Source organism: Amphiprion ocellaris, chromosome 8 (assembly GCF_022539595.1).
Source record: "Amphiprion ocellaris isolate individual 3 ecotype Okinawa chromosome 8, ASM2253959v1, whole genome shotgun sequence".
NCBI classification, from domain to species: Eukaryota; Metazoa; Chordata; class Actinopteri; family Pomacentridae; genus Amphiprion; species Amphiprion ocellaris.
Genome location: NC_072773.1, coordinates 14,966,123 through 14,972,592, shown reverse-complemented (window position 1 = coordinate 14,972,592; position 6,470 = coordinate 14,966,123).

Here is a 6,470-nt window from a genome sequence, read left to right as displayed (position 1 = left end):
TCCCAAAGTTATCTCCAACAAGTGTATGTCTGTCTGAGGTTCACTCTGGTTTCTCTCGCTCTTTGCCTTCTTTACCTCATCCGACAATAAGGATCTTTTTATTTTGCTGGGCACAATTTCCACAGTTATTCTAGCTGCTCTTTGTGCCATAAATCAAGACTTTGTTTTCCTGGGAGATTTCCTCCCTAGTGGCAGACAGAATTATATGGTGGAAGCGAGAGAACCAGTCAACCCTGATGGTGTCATTATTCTATTACTATTACATTGTGCAATCCACATTTACTTCATAATGTTAAGTTAATGTGAAAGACTTGTCTATTTCACTTCACTCTTTATAGTTAACATAGAAACAGTGCAGATTCTTACATATTTCTCCTTCAAGTAAGAACCACTTGTATGTTTAAATGATTCTAAATCCTCAAAGGTTTTGATTATTTCCAGGTTGCATGGAAAGATGGCACATGTTCAAAGTTGTTTCAGACTTCGAGGTCTCTCTGTATGCCTGTTACGGTCCATGTTTCCTTATTTATGTAGAGTCTTTAATTATCAGTCCGAGTATCTCTGACAGTTAAATAATGTTGATAAATTAGAACTGTGCCTGAGAGAGTGGATGATGTGTGTGTACTAATGTGTAAAAAGCATCTTCTTGAGAATGATTTGGTCTCAGCTTTCTGGCCCCTTGGGACACTAAATACAGAATGTAAATGTCCCACAGTAGTTGAAGACGAATGAGACAGTAAATAGTCAGCAGCACTGAGGAACATTTTACACAGAAGCTCTGTGGCTTTGGGTCCATTATCATAAGTTTTATTACAGCTGGAGGAGACTCTAGGGTCTACTGTAAAACTCAAAGGCACTCAACAAATATGCTTTGTATTTGTATATACTTCACAGATGACATGGTCCATAGTTCAATGTTTAATCTTGCATTATGCATCAACATGCCCAGAGAAAAAGGGCTGGAAAACAGTGGAGCCAGGCCAACAATATAGTTATTGGCGCCACAATCTACTCCACTGTGGTGGACTTATTTGGCTGTATCCTAATGCACACACACACAGCTTCTACTACTACACAATATTACTATCAACAAACCCAAATGCTTACAACACACAAGCCCCTGGTGTGAGACAAAGCAGTACTCTTTGGGTTTGTGGAAGCCCGTGACATTCCGTGTGTGCATGTCTGCAGGGATAATGGTCGTATCGTTCGCCCCCATGTACAGGTCCAGCTCTCACACAGTGTGTTGCCGGTGTCTCGCTGTGTCCCATAAATCCCAAAACGATATTTGGCCTCTATTCTCAGCTTCAGGTTAATGGTTGACTTTCTAGGTTTACAGCTCAGGGCCTCCCAGGTTGATTTTAGGAGGCTGAATTTGACATCTCAGCCAAACAGCTCCACCCTGTAGTTAAAGGGGCTAAAACTGACACAACACACACAATGATCTGACGAGGGATGTGCTGTTTGGGCTGATGAGACTGTGTGATGGTACAAGATAGCTCATTGCATAGCCATTTAGATTGGTCCATGGCAGCATTGTAATCGTGATTGTTTTCTATTGACTCTGGCTGTAATTTGAATGTTATGTTTATCACCTTTCTTTTGTAATATGTTCTTTGGAAAGAAATGTAAAAGTTTTCCTCATGCAGAATACCTGCGTTAAGAGTGGATATTAATGTTCAAATGCTGCCTTACAATTATTGATCAGTGAATGTATAGCAGCATTTTAATTAGTTGATGTAAAGATACCATTCAATTACAGTTTATTAAAGAGGAACATAATAGGATACAGAAATGTGACAGCAACAAGATTAAGTGCACACAGGTAAAATCTTCATAAGTAGTTTCATATGTAAAATCTTAACAACTATAGAAAACATAAAATTGTGAATGTAGTTGTGAGAAAAGTGCATCATTTGCATCTGACATTTGGTGACATAAACTTATGAGGCGTAACAAATAAAAATACCAAAGTAGAATAAAAGAATTTTACGTTAAAAATTAGTGATAAATTAGTCAGTATTATACTTATCACACATAGCAGACAGATTTGCTTTTCTTTCAAACTTTCTTGCCTTGAAGTGTCACTTCTTTATTTGAAAAAGTATTTACAACTGCAGCAGCTAAAGCCTTTTTGTGCCAGAGTCAGAAAAAGATAGAATGTGAGACTGCTCCCAGCAACTTTGTTAGACTGTAATTATTACAGGAGTACAGAGACAATAGAATGATCTCAGTATTATAAAACAAAACTGCCGGTACGTGGCTTGACATGCGTTTAAGACAAGCAGCACCTTTCCATCATGTTTGTTCTCTTTAAGTTAAAGTTAATACTTCTTATCAGAAAAACTTTATGAGTTCTAAAGTGACTATAAAACAAAAACTAGATATTGTAAGTCAAATGAACTTGGAATTAACAGAACTTTCATATTTTCTTTAGGTTAAACCTAAACGATTATTTGGTTCCACTAAATGGTTGTAGACAGATTTAAATGTTTACTGTATCTTGAACTGGGTAGAACTGCTTTCAAAGTATTTATTGAAGAGTGGTGTAGCACATACCAACAGCCATTTAGCCAGATTCTAGACAACTTCTCCAACAGATGAGGTACATACAAGCATAACAACATCATAATAGGATATTGTTACTAATAAAACCTTTTCCTTAATACAAGGGCTAAATCTGCAAATATTATCATATAAAATGATAAAAAGATCAGGATAACCTAGACATTTCTGATACAAAACAAGACCTTGAATGTATGGTAGCCCATGTGATGTCAAAGATGAAATCTTAAAAGTAAAGGGAGTGAAATTACTCTAAAAATAGCCTCTGGCTCGTAAGTAGAAACAGTCATAAAGATCCACCCATCCATCAGTTGACTTATGTTACATACAGTACAGGTATATACAGGGTGTCCCTAACGTCTGGAAACATACGAAATTTCATTAACTGTATTTTTTTTGCCTCCACAGATTAAACATGGCTTAGTCGAAAGATTAAATTCATCTGCTACCTTTCGATATGTCCATCCTTCACATCCACTGAGAAGCACCAGTTCAATTTGTTCTTCTTTTGACAAAGCCATATTTAATCTGTATAGTGAATGAGATTTCCTATGTGTCCAGACTTTAGACACACTCTGTAGTTGTTTTCCACCACTGGTTAATGCATCCATGTATCTAACACAGCTACAACACCTTCTAGCTCTAACAGACATGTCAACAACTACTGGCTTTAATGCCACATTTCATATTCATGGTCTCCAAAGAGTGGCTATTATAGGGTTCTGTTGTCAGCTCAGAATTTCTGCATAGCAAACAACTGGCTTAAACAGAAATTATTAAAAATAATTGTTGCTGGATTTCAGTGTAGTTTCAGTTGATGTTGAAACATACAGTCAGTGGTGACCCTTCGCATTCCCCCCTAGTGCTGTCATACGTCCAAACTTTACAGTTGTGTACAAGAAATATCCAGAGTCTAATGGGCACAATGCCCTGAAAGTCACTGAGTGCATTCATGCTCCCCTCAGAATGATCTTTTTCAACTTTTGTCACACTCCTCTTGTGCCATCCTCAAACCAAAGCCTTCATTCAGCTGCACTCAAGGCCCCATAAAATCTAGTGGGTAGTTTACCAAAGCATGTTAAACTCTCTTAATTACATTTACTCGGCGAAGGCCATCAATCTTTAACAAATTGCTTGTTCCATCCTGTTGGACATTAAATTGAATTGCTACATCAGTGTGCAGACAAGAAGGATACAAATACAACTGTCAAATCAAAGTGCTGATTGAAACTGATTGGAAAGTCATCACCTCCTTGTTCTAAATACAGTTTTGGCTCAGTTGCAGCAGCACACAGGCCCCGTTATTCCAGTCATTAAAAAGAGAGCAACAGTAAATTACATCCTGAAATGCTGCCACAACGGCAACACACAGGTTTTTTTCTTTCTTACTGAGATCCTGCCATTATTATACCATATACGTTCAGCATCTGGTTTCCATTTGCGTCGTGTGGGGAAGATGGTGATTGTGGTTCTTGTCAGCAGAGCTTTTTCCTGCCTTTGTTTCTGTATTTCTATGGTTTCTATCCAATCTTCTGCCGCAGGACCAAGTCTGTGTGTATGTGTGAGACCAGAAAAAGAATGACAACACTGTAATCCCTCTATTCTCTGTTGGCATCCACCGCAGAGAAGAAAACTGAGGAAAACGTGAACAGTTAATTCAACAGAGAACAAAAGTTACTTTCATATTGGATTTCTCAGCTTTTCTGCCTCCATCTGCTGATCTGTCCCATACTGCATCTGTTACATAAACACACTCTGAAGCAGACACTCATTAATTTGGACATATTTCAAGGGCTAAACCCAAACATGAGAAAGAGATCAAACAAATAAAAGAGCAAGGGATGATCTGATAGCTGAGTGGTTGAGGCACATAACACATGGGCACTGATGAGTCTCTGGTTCGATTTCCAGCCAGCCTGACTGTCATTTCCCTGCTCGATTTCCCCACATTCCCTGCCTGCCACTACTGCTCCAATCAAATAAAGTGTCAAATCTTAAGAATGTGAAAGCAAACTAAAATTTACAAAAGAAAAGGCAATCAAAGGTTAACTTCATATGCAGTATTTCTGCTACCTCCAATACCTGTGTCTGGTCACTTTACCCTAAACTGTGTTCCAGAGGAGGCAGAAAAAGAAGATCACAGTCCAACATGATTCCATCTGGCAAGACTTGGATTTTGTGTGCAACTGATTTCAACAGTCACCAGTATCTGTTACAGTTCAACAGATGTGCCGTATGGATGGCATACAGTGCACATACACCTCATACAAACTACAGCGTGTGTGTACATGGGCCTGCATGAGAGCAAATACAAAATTGTACTACATCGGAACTGAAGCTCCTCTAAATGGATAGTAATAAAATACTGTGAATCGTATTACTGTGTTCCCAATAAAGGTTAAAATAAATTCCACCAAACATATGATGGACCATTTGAACTGAGAAAAGCAGACGTCAATAAGTGGAGACAGTTCGAATCACTCATTGCAACGTTCAAGAAGATTTTCCGTCAACCTCGCTCATACACTGCAAATGACCTGTGTTTACATTGAAGCCCCTCTTCTGTAATCCTGCATTATACAATGTATTGGCTCAAATTTCAGACAATATTCAGCCGTTTTGTATACCAGAGAAACATGGTCTCCTACAGAGTGCAGCCTTAATACAACCCTGTTGTCTAGAAATTGTGTTTCTACATAACCAAATGGATTTTACAATTATATTTAGCTGCTGGTTTGATTACATGCAGATGCAACTTTCATTCAACAATGAATTGCAACATCTGAACTGCATTAGAGTCAGCAGGAGGTGGTAGGGGTGGATTGCGGGTCTATGAAACACTTGACTTTCACAGCAGGGTTCAAGCAAACAAAAGAAATTTTAGGGTTGCAAAAAGACAGTGTTTCAAGCCACTGCAGATTATACATACCACAATCCTTCCTTGACCTTAATTAAGTCCTATGTGACTTTAAACAGTTGGAAAATGCTGTGGTCACTATAAATGAAAATGCACTGCAGTATGTTTTGACAAGCCTTCATCTGATCTTCTTCAGGCTGGGGTACTGCAGGGGAACCAAGAAAGTGCGGTGATGAGCTTGCCGTGGGCTGTCCCTAAGTTACCACGGTTGCTAGGCTACATCATCAAAGCAAATACATAATTTTAAATTCTGATCTCAGGGTCTTTGAATCCCTTTGGCCACTCCCCTGAAGCAGTTTGCTTTGTGAGACACTATCAGGAGCCATCGCCCTTGACAACATATCCCCCAGGATTACATGAACACACAAACCTCTGCAACATGCTAAGGTGACAATTCTTTGGTTTGAGTTTGCTGCCACTCTGTAAATAAGTTCATGACAGCTGAAAACAAGCTCATTTTGTCTTCAGATGTCTACTGCAGGAAGTTTGGGGCTGGATGCCTTTTAGTGCCTTTTGAGCCAACGTAATCAGGGAACGTGATTAATCACCTGAACATATCTGCTATGACAGAATATTTAATTAGTTTTTCCAACAATATCTGCTCTTGTAATCTACAATATCTGCTCCTAGGAACTATAGCACAATTAAACCTTTCATTATTATGACTGGGGAAAGACTGACGGCTCCAGTAGATTTTCGAACAGTTAACAAAGGAGATTGCTTTTATAAGATTCTGCCAAAATTCTTTTCTGACCTCAGGATATCAGCCCTCAGTGCAAGTTCTCCACTATCCCCCTAAACGTACATGCAGTGCAAAAACTCATGACTTCCGTGTCGTTGTCACTGAATGTAAGCAGCAAATATCAGGTAACAAAATAAAAAGGACAAGATGAAAAGATGGGTGTACAAAGTATTTGACTTCATTAAATTGTATGTTTTCATCCGACGGAGGATAACTTGCTAATTTTTAGCGTGAAAACATGTTCCT